Raw genomic sequence first — 11,377 nt, 5'->3', positions numbered from 1 at the left:
TCTGAGGTTGAGGGGGGTTTGCAGCCAGTTGCATTGCCTCCCAATTCATTGGAGGTTGTCGAGAGTGTAGTGAGAAGAACTGGGAGGAGAACTGCAGGTCATCACTCTAACATGCATCACCTCCCTCGAGCAGTAGGTGCTGGTTCAGTGTCTAGCATAGTTTGTAGTACAGTTAGTACCCTGTTTCGGCCTTGGAACTGAGAGAGTTTTGGGTGGGCTGCCGTTTAGATCACCGTCGGGGCGACGTTGCAGAAACTGGGGGTGGAATGTAATGAAATTAGGTGACTGACAGCCGAATTTACCTATCAGCGACTAGTATCTTCAATATAAAGGCTGATTGGTTGTTGCCCGTGATGCGTCACGTCCGACTTTCCCCTTTGTGCCCGTGTTTACGGTGGTTACAGGTAAGCGCGCTGTGCTGTAACAGGCGGTTATTTTAAAACTGGTTGGTCTTTTAAAAGTGTTTCCTTCCGTAAATTATAGTGTCGTTTTGGCCTGGTCAGTGTGTTGTCGGCGCTGCTTGGTGGATTTAATGACTGTTTGCCTCTCAGGTATGTGTACGTGTATTTGTATAAGCTTGTAATATTGTGTTACTGTCAATGTCCTGTTAACATTGTTACATGATGAATAGGTGCGATTTCCTGTACCCCAGGGTGCTATCGGTGGGCATGATTTATAGACCTGTGCCTGTACATTTTCTATTTTGTATGATACCTTGACGGTAAGTGTTTTAAGTGTAATTATAATTCATGAAGAAAAGTATGGTGATTCATAACGTCTCTCTTTGTGTTCGTTATAGGATTCTCCCTCTCGTTCTCTCGTGTTTTATATTGTATTTACTGCTGTTTTCCGCTTTGCGCTGCTGACGTTCTGCTCACAATCCTACGGTTTTGCTGTTCACACTGTCGTGCAGATGCCATCATCGTTGTTGAAAGGGGACTGAAGGGGAACGGTTCTTATTGTGTTTAGTGCCCTGTTCTTGTTTATGCATCAATATGGAGAATATGACGATCTCATCTTATTGAGAGAAAATAACTGCTTTGTCTTGTCACTTATTTTTTTTTTGACTAATTTTTCTTTTTCGTTATCTTTTTAATTTTCTGGGAGTAAAGTTTGTTTTGTTTTTTTTCTTTTTGTTTATCGTACAATCTATGCAATTATATATTGTTGTGTTTGTTGTTTTCTTTGTATGTTATTTTTCCTTTATTAATGCAACTTGGTTTGTATGCTGTTTACATCTGACCTCAAGTTGCTTTGTAATTTTGTTTGAATTTATTTGATTCTTCCTAATGTTTTCTTTCAGTCTTATGTGATATTGATACCCACCTTTGTTTGGAGTTGTTTTATTAGTTAATTGATGTTTATGTTGTATCTTGCTTTAAGTTAATGGTGTTTATTTGTTTGTTATAGTTTATTCATTTATTTTTGGTTTATTGCAGGAGCTGGGGTCCCACGGGTGAACGGATCTTCCTCCTTGTGGTGGTGGTTCTTCTTTATTGCGTGCTGTGTACCACTTTGAGTGTGTGTGGTAGTGTGATCTGAGTGCACCTTGGTGTGTGTGCGCGTGAAACTGTGCCCTTGTAAAACCAGACTCCATTTTGTTTCCTGCCGTTGGGAGCCTCAGCCCTGCTGGTATTATATTTTTTTTTTCATATTTAAAGTTGATTTTGTGTCATTGCCTATATTCATTTTTTTGTAATTTCATTTTCTTTCATTTAAAGTGGGATCTCCTGTTGCTTCTCTGACATTTTAGTGTCCATTTTAAAACATTCTTGTATTAATAAACATTTGTATTTTTATATTATACCCACGTCTCCTGTTCACTTGTATGAGGGAACCGAACCTGTGTGCTTAATTACTCCATTTTTGGGTTTTGAGTATTGTTCCCTAGAGCTAATTTCTAGGGTGGCGTAGTCGGATTTTCTTACTGGTAAAAGGTTGGTTTTCATAATTGTACCCCTCCGTCACATATAGTTAACCGAGACGGTGAAATGACGGCTATTGCTTGCTGGGTATAAAAACAATGGAGGAAATAGCTTTGGATTAATAAACAGTGAGTCAAGGATTGTGGTCTAGCGGATGAAGCAATCTGTCCTAACATCCCATTAAGTTTTATGTGTCGGTATGGAAAATTACTGAACCTTGAGCATGAAAGTGGGATGTGTAATGAATGTGGTATCCTAGAAACAGTTGAGCAAGTGCTTTTTAAGTGTGGAAAGTATGATGGTTAGCGTGACAGTCTTTTTAATAGCGTAAGAAATATGCCAGTGTGTATTGTCGATCTTCTGGGGTCGGCTAACCCGCAGGCGGGAGCACACGCATATTTTCCAAATGTGAGCAAAAAGAACTTGAATTGTTCCCTCAAATTTGATTGGACACATAAAAGTAATACATCGCCTGAATCTGTAGAAAGTTTACTTTTATTTGTGTACGCTCAACATATTAACAAATGTTCGTGGTTTTTGTAAATAAAGAAAATATACAGCGTGTCATTTCAGTCTTCTCAGTCTCCATGAATATCCAGTTGAAACGCGTCACTAAAATGAACTAAAACTCAGCAAATACATGACACACAAACACCAGAGATATGTCTATAGAAAGCTTGGAATGTCTACTTTTAAGTTAAGTAAGTTTAATCGAAAACACATATTCTGTGTGGAAGTAATCCGTATGAAACCAATACTATGTCCTGTTTTCCCCATCTGAGCTCATTACCGCTAATTAGTTCACGCCCACGCGCTGTGCGGCGCCATTGTTATTACAAACATCCACTTGAAAGACGCGCGAAATGACTGCCCACATCAACTCGTAAACAAAGCGGCAACGTGTTTGTGTCGGATACTTTCGTTTTTGGAAGAAAGCGCTGAGAGGAAAAAGCCTTGTGTTTATTCCAGATGAGGATGCGCTGAGAGGAACAGGCTAAGCTTGTTTATCTCACAAACAGAACACGAGCGCGGCTACAGGCAGCTGACGAGAGGATGTTATACAGTGTAAGTAATGTTTCTTATTAACATTAGATAATGTGTTGTTGAGACATAAACTTGAACGCATTTACTAGTTGGACTTTTTCAAAACTATAATTCCTGTCTAAAATATGTGAAATCGAGTGCAACATTTTGAAATATCATAGGCAACTTTTCAATGCATCTGTAAGGCGTCAGAAATGTTTTATGTTTCATAAACAAATTGACATTAAAGTAGGGCTAATGTTTAGACGATATAAAAGTAATGTATAAGAATGCTTAGACTAGTCTTTACTGTTGAATACTCTGCAATTATCTAATCAAGCGTGTATGTGCTTAATAGTAATTTAGTTTCTCAGATGTTGTTTTTATACTGTATAATAATAAATACAAAGCATGTGTGCATATGATAGCTATAAAATCACATGGGCAATATTAGTGATCGCTAATGTAACAATATTGCTCCAGGCCTATCAACATGTGCACTGATTTATTCATTGTAAGGCTCCTCCCGCTACGGCAAGCCTAGCGGTTCAGCTGAAGGTTTCACGGCACTTCTGTAAAAATTACCTTGAAATATTAAAATTTAGTTTCCAAACAAAAATCTGACTCCATGAATAATTTAGTCTGACTCCAATTATGAATAATTTGTTAATTCTGGTTTGTATTCTGTAATTTGCTGATCGCGGCTATCTTTTCTGTATAGTAATTTATACATTTGAATATTCTGGAAGTCCCGCAATCCTAATATTTCGTTCCTTAGGGACTAGGTGCCGCTTTCGATTTACACCCCGGCCGTGGCAAATTCGTCGACACAAGCTCGCCAGTTCTGACTTACTCAGAGGATGCAGAGCGATTATAATATCTTAAAGTGGGCCGCGCCTGCGTGCTCTCAACAAAAAGTATATATTTCCTCAATAACTGCGAGAGCTACATCGTGTTAAGTCAGTGACAGCTCAACATCCGGAGCCCTCCTGATGTCCCCATGGCTCATCAGTTGGTACTTCCGGCGTGGTCTGCCCTGGACGCAGTCTTGCGGTAGCACCATTACACATTAACCTACTAGAAAATTATTTCCAATAAGTCCAGAATAAGTCAAAGTTAACATTTATTTATGCCAGGCATATTCACAATAGCAATGAAAGTTCAATCAAAAATACGTTCAATTAATCAAAAAGGAATACAACTTTTACAGAAAAACATCACATTTTAGTTACATTACTGATCAGCATAGAATTCAAACCTATAAAATAAAATAAGAACAAAGAGTCAGCATACCTGGCAAATAAAGAGACACACGACAATCGTGCGGGAAGTTCTGGTTACAGATGCTTCCCTGAATGTTTCGCCAATCCTCTTTAAGTACCCAGATCAGAACACTACAATCATAAAATTCAGCGTGATAAAACTTCACAGGACCTTTTGCTGAAGCCTAGAATAACTTGAAAGTTGGGGTTGTAAAGACAGCATGTGGTACAGACCTCTTCAGCGACACCACCCATATCAGGAGAACAGAGTTTTTCTTAAGTTTTAAATCTTTATTTCTGGTCTGTTCTACTGGTGTGGGACTGAGATATTATTTCCAACCGCACTGAGACTATAAAACTGATATCAAACATGAGGGGTTTCTGATTGTGAATTCAGGATATATATGTGGTTGTTTTGTATGAGTGTGATAGCTTGGATCCTTGGCCTCTTCTCTGTAGTGACCTGCCCCCTGTTGCTAGAGGAAAGGATGGGCCAGGTGGTTGATAAGCAAATGGTCTTTTCCTCCTGGGCCTTCCTAGATCTTCCTGTCTGACAAAGAGTTATTTTACGATCTCACACTGGCATTGCGAGAGTTCCTGTGTATGTAACTTCACGGGAAGATCATCGGCTCCTACATCATTTATTTATGTTAGTGACTAGATACCTATATGAATATTTTTTGGGATAGAAATTATAGAACTAATGCTTTTATTTAGCAAGGATCATTTAAACTGCTCCTGATATTAACATGCTCACATATGTTTTTTGTTTTGCTTTAGTTGTTTGTGATCTGATACCTGCACAACAGATGAATCCTGCAAACTTTTCCTCTGAGAGCACTGTACCAACATCAGATCTTCAACTACACTGATTTTCTATTGGTAAAACAAGTTCCTTGACTACTGATGATGAGTTTTGCAAGCACTTAAATATCAGGTATGATTTGCTTGTGTTACTTGTTGAACAGAATTCAGAAAACAGTTTTCAGGAATTACACACCGTCTGTTCACATCTCTGTGGTTAGATCAGTGTGCTTAATAATGTGTCTTTGACCTTCATAATGTATGTTTATATTATACTGTGTTGTAAATAAAATACAGATAATCTAAAACCCCAATCTCTGAATCTTCTCTCATAGTTTCTTACCTGACAGTCACAGTCTCATTGATGGGCCATTAGGGGAGGGCCTTTTGTCTCTCAGGTGTGAATCACTAAATATTCAGTGCCCATTGTCACTCCCTCGCATATTCCCTTTCAATCACAAAACACGTCTTAGAAAATTTAAATAAGTATATTGTTTTTTGTGAATGACTGAATGAGATGATTTTCACATCATTTTGTAGAAAAAACTCTAGACTACCACATCCAGTTCTCAAAAGTCTTGTGCACAAATGTTCTGAATGTGTTTCTTGGTCTTATTTCAGTGACTAAAAAAAAATAGATTTTCACTAACCACGCATAAACATTGTTTTCTCAAAAACACAAACATGTACATTCATGTTGCTTACATATTATTGTAGCCCAGTTTGTGCTGATTACAGTGTAACCAGACTTTAGCCATTAATGTGTTTTTAAGATACTGAAAAAAAGCACAAATGTCAAGGCATGTCAAAACTTCTCCAGGGCCCCAAAACACCCTCAGACCCCAGAGGGTCAAAAAACCAAGGTACTGAATCAAACTTATAAAGGGGTGCTAACCAGACAAAAACAGGTGTGGGTAATTAACCAATGAAGACTTAAAGTGCCCCTATTATGCCTTTTTAAATATGATCTTTCATGTAGTGTTTCATGTAGCTGTATGTGAACATAATGTAACCCACTCAAATAATCGAGTATATGGATTGATGGAAGACTTCTATCAATATTTCTGATCTTTAAGAATAATTGATTCCTTATTTACTTTATTGTATATGTATTTTTTTTTTTTCTTCTTCCTAATGCATAGTAAGTTCAGGCATGTAAAACAAATGTATAAACGTATTTTATTTGATTTTGTTGTCAAATAGAATTTACTATTAGAGAAGTGCGTCGATGGTTGCTGACGTCACTTTTGCGCCAGCTCGTGGCGAGAGATGCCAGCCGCATTTCAGCTCTCGCTAATCATTTCCATCCTTGCAAATTCCACCTTTAAATATATGCCTGAACTGTTTCATTGCATTAAGTAAGTCACTAGCATTCTTATTTTCCGTGTATTTGTTATGTATATTCATTTGTTAATGTAAGATGCTGTGAATGATTAATTCCATTCGTGAATAGGACGAAGTGCACAAAATGACAAACGTAAACTGTTTCTGTTATGTTAGTAGAATTGTTAAACATGTTTGTGCACTTGTTTTGTGAAAATAATGTTATGCGAAGTTAATGGATGATTTTGGCCGACGTCACTTTTGCGCCAGCTCGTGGCGAGAGATGCGAGCCGCATTTCAGCTCTCGCTAATCATATCCATCCTTGCAAATTCCACCTTTAAATATATGCCTGAACTGTTTCATTGCATTAGCGATTGGAGGATGCCGTGTGCTCGATGAGATTGGACGGTTTCATCGCGACGTGGTCGTTTTGGATTCGTGCCAGGAGGGAAAAAGACGAGTTGGATTTCACTGCGGATGGATTGCGTAATCAGAGGGCTCGTTCGTAAGGAGGAAATGTTTCTTCATCGTTTTGTTTCGACGAGGACTCTGTAGGCATTTATACACGCACATTGACTGAACTGAGCCAAACACATTCCAACTTCATTCAGGATTTCGTATTCATCTGCGTTTTCAGACTGTTTGAACTATTTTTCTTTTATTCCTTTTCATCTTCAATTGTAAATGTTGATTGACAGCTTTACTGTTTATGAGCTGAATTGTAATTCAATGAAGATATATATTTGTTTGAGTATGTGAAAAGGTTTTAAAGCATACTGCAAAATATTTGCAGTTTATGAGAGAAAAAAAAAAAACACAAAGAAAGAAAAGAGACACTGAATACAAATACTATTCGTTAAAACCTGATTACTGTGTATGTGTCTTATTCAAGCAGTTAGCGATTAAATTAAGATCTGATTTGACATAAGTGCAGACACATTTCATAAGCACAATTTATTTGTAATTCTGTGTTTAGTGTGAGACCCCGAACCTGAGACTCCAAATACTATTAGTTATACATATTTGGTGAGCTCAGACCCAGTAGATATTTTTCCTCCTTTTCATTAATATAAATCCAAGGAACGGGTTACAATAAACTATCTGCAAAGTTGTGAAGCCGACAGTGCATGATAAATAAAGTTATTGTCTATCAAAAAAAAAAGAGTCGGCTCACATTTGCCTGAAGGAGTCGAGTGGTTTACCTCACATAGAAATTTACACGTACATTATACGGAAGACGCTGTATCCTACGCTGTGAGTAAAACTGTTTTATATTCACTTACAAAAGATGATGAATCTACAAAGATTGTATTTTCTAGCGATGGTTCAAAATAAGTAGTTGTGTATGTTATGTTGTGTAACAACCCTGCACATAGCATGCTAACCGGCTAAATCATGCTTCTGTTGTTCAGCTGTGGACCCACTGTAGTCTGACAATTCGTGATTGATGCAGTTTGACTGTCTGTCTGTCTCATTAGTTGGAGTAATGATAAAGGATGGCGCACGAAGCGGCTTTCAAACCGAATGCGGAAAGTGCTGTGCTATGAAACCCATTCGTTTTAATTGCTTCTGCCTCGACCAAAGCGCAGGCGCAGCAGAGGAGAGCACGGCACGGACAAAGTTCAAATGAGTTGTTCAAATGAACTTTTCCCGCTGCGCTCTGAAGGGCTGCACTGAACCCAGCGACCAGCACAGCGCTTTCCGCGTTCGGTGTGAAACCCGCCTTAATGCATTATACAGTGTTGAAGTTTACAACATAAAGGTGTGCCCGGTTCGCTTACATAAGCAAATTGCGAGCACTTTTCACGGTAGACCGTGCTTACTTGACGATCAACCACTTCAGCCGTTTCATCATCAGACTCTGGCTGGAACTGGTATGGTAAAATCGATGCCATCTTTTCTACGTATTGACAAGTATCCAGGGCTGTCAGTCAGTTATGGCAATGGGCGTTTCGTTTTTCCGACACGCTGTACGCGGTAGACCAATCATAAAGGACTGCGTCATCTGACCAATCACAGCAGTGAGGGCTCATGGAAAGGAGGGGTTTAGAGAGACTGATTCTTCGAACGGCTTCGCACGAGTCGTTTATGAATCATTTAGAAATGAAGTAAAATTAAATCTATTTTTGGAGAAAACTGAAGTGTTTTTTGACCTTGCATACATGTAAACCTGTTTTGGGCGTCTATTAAAACAATATTAGCAACCTTTAAAATGGCATAATAGGGGCACTTTAACTTAAGCGAAAGACGAGCTAGAAGTGAAAAGCAGCTGTGTCACACGAGTGAGAGTAGCACACATCCCTTAATTACTCACTGTTCATCATAGGGAAAAGGGAATCTGGAAATTGTACACACTGTCGCCTGCCAGAAATGGCGGAACATGTGTTGTTCATTGTACGAAATGTAACAGAAAGAATTCAGTTTATAGATTCATGAAGCCATGTAGGAATTAATGACTTGTCAGTAGAAAAGCACAGAAAGAGCCAACGGTTTATAACATTTTATTGTTTTTCCTAAGAGAAACAGGGTTGTTCAACAGAATATAGGCTAGTGTCAAAGGTTTTTTATTATTATTATTTATAATTATTATTATTTAAACTCCAAGTCAACGTTTCACACTCCTGTCCAGTTGGTGGCGGTAATGCACCATTTAAGATGGTTTGCCAACCGCCATAAAACATCTAAAGAAGAAGAAAAAGAAGTTTGTCTGTTATTTCTTTGTTTGGACACAGTGAAAAGCATAAACTGATCTCTGAGGCAGTTCTTCAGTTCTTGCATAGTACAAGACTGTACATAAGAATATAGTTCAAACTTTGACCTGTGGAGGGCAGTAATATTCAATTCAATTCAATTCAAATTTATTTGTATAGCGCTTTTCACGATACATATCGTTGCAAAGCAACTTTACACCAGAAGTGTAGAACAAATAGGAACATAATTAGTGTAGCTGCTGTTCAAACTAAGAAAAGAAAGATTTATTAAACCAGAGATAAAAGATTAATAATGAACGTCTGATCAGACATAACTGCAGGAAAAGTTTATGAGATGCATTATTTGAATGCTTGGCTAAAAAGATGAGTCTTTAATCTAGATTTAAACAGAGAGAGTGTGTCTGAACCCCGAACGTTATCAGGAAGGCTGTTCCAGAGTTTGGGTGCCAAATGTGAAAAAGCTCTACCTCCTTTAGTGGACTTTGCTATCCTAGGTACTACCAACAGTCCAGAGTTTTGTGACCTTAGGGAGCGTGATGGATTGTAGCGTGGTAGAAGACTAGTTAGGTACGCAGGAGCTAAACCGTTAAGTGCCTTATAGGTAGGAAGTACTATTTTATAGCTGATGCGGAACCTAATAGGTAGCCAGTGCAGAGACTTTAAAATTGTGATAATATGATCATATTTTCTTGACCTGGTAAGGACTCTAGCAGCTGCATTTTGGACAACCTGTAGCTTGTTTATTGAAGATTCAGGACAACCATCTAGTAGTGTATTACAAAAGTCCAGTCTAGAGGTCGTGAATGCATGAACTAGCTTTTCTGCATCAGAAACAGGTAACATGTTTCGCAGCTTGGCAATGTTTCTAAGATGGAAGAATGCTGTTTTTGTAACATGAGAAATATGATTTTCAATAAACAAGTTGCTGACTAATATAACACCCAGGCTTTTGACTGTAGTGGAAGTAACAGTACATCCGTCTAGTAGTAAATTGTAAGTCAAAAGATTCTGTGTATTGTTTTTTGGTCCAATAAGTAAAATCTCTGTCTTATCTGACTTTAATAGCAAAAAATTATTGGTCATCCAGTCTTTTACATTTTTAACACACTCTGTTAACTTCGATAATTCAGAAGTTTCATCTGGTCTTGTTGAGATATATAGTTGAGTATCATCAGCATAACAATGGAAACTAATCCCGTGTTTTCTAATAATATTACCAAGGGGCAGCATGTATACTGAAAATAGCAGAGGACCTAGGACAGATCCTTGTGGCACTCCATACTTTACTGGTGATAACTGATAACCCCATTTAAATAAACAAAGTGGTAGCGATCAGACAGGTAGGATCTAAACCATCTTAAAGCCTGCCCTTGGATACCTGCATAATTTTGTAGTCGATCTATTAGTATGTCATGATCTATAGTGTCGAACGCAGCACTAAGATCAAGTAAAACTAGCAATGAGATGCAGCCTTGGTCTAACGCAAGAAGCAAGTGAAGAGTTTGGTTGCAAAACGCGATAAACGCCATTTTTTGACATTTGGATTTTATTATTGGAAATCACTGTTCAGATGTACCTTAAGCTATGTGTGAATTGCTGCCATTAATACAATTTAAGAATGTACATTTTAGGCCTACTATAAAATGTATTTTTTTCACAAAACGCGATATCCGCCAGACCAGTTTCTTTACAAAGTGCGATATAACCAGGGTTCGAAATTAACACCCGCCAACCCGCCAAATGCGGGTTAAAAATCATTTTGGCGGGTATTGATAAAAACTTACCAGCCAGTTTGGCCGGTGAAGCATGAGCCAATCATGCAAATCATGTCAGAGACGCTCTGGGTCGTTTGTCCCCTCCGTCCTACATTTCACGTGAACACTACACTACGGGTGACGTTTTAGATACCTATTGGCAGCAGCGCGCAGATACTGTACGCTTCGGTTTGCGGGTCCAATCAACGACGACAAGAGCGCGAAAATACAAACAAGAAATAGGAAATATCGGATGAGCAAAGAGGACTGAGCTCGACAGCGAAATAAGCTAAAATCAAAATGCTGCGGTGGTTAGGACAGACGTCGGGATCACGCGAGCGCAGCATCCCCTGGGAAGAGAGTCAATGCCGGTGAAGTGCTCCGAGTTTGCTCATTGATTTAACGATAATATCAAAACAAAAAACATATTTTTAAAAAGAGGATTCAATAGGCTAACTAAAAACGTTTACCATTTAATTGTTTATACTGTAGGCGAGCTGTCAGTCACGTAGGCTACGTTTATAGCGTTTTGCAAAAAAAAAAAAAAAAAAAAAAAAAAAAAAAGTTATGTTAT

At 38.3% G+C, this 11,377-nt stretch overlaps 1 long non-coding RNA gene across 2 annotated transcripts; it reads left to right on the top strand.

The window, feature by feature from the left end:
* The first annotated feature begins 215 nt into the window (after window positions 1-215).
* Window positions 216-1,958, top strand: LOC127157695 (uncharacterized). 2 transcript variants are annotated; one of them, XR_007825973.1, is made up of 4 exons: window positions 216-404; window positions 484-551; window positions 632-721; window positions 1,440-1,958. It is a non-coding gene; the product is annotated as an uncharacterized LOC127157695 (long non-coding RNA). The 2 variants fall into 2 exon arrangements; XR_007825972.1 differs by having other exon boundaries at window positions 216-551.
* The last annotated feature ends 9,419 nt before the right edge of the window (window positions 1,959-11,377 follow it).

Source organism: Labeo rohita, unplaced genomic scaffold (assembly GCF_022985175.1).
Source record: "Labeo rohita strain BAU-BD-2019 unplaced genomic scaffold, IGBB_LRoh.1.0 scaffold_1167, whole genome shotgun sequence".
NCBI classification, from domain to species: domain Eukaryota; kingdom Metazoa; phylum Chordata; class Actinopteri; order Cypriniformes; family Cyprinidae; genus Labeo; species Labeo rohita.
The sequence above is the reverse complement of the archived record's forward strand: the minus strand, read 5'-3'. Positions and strand labels throughout refer to the sequence as shown.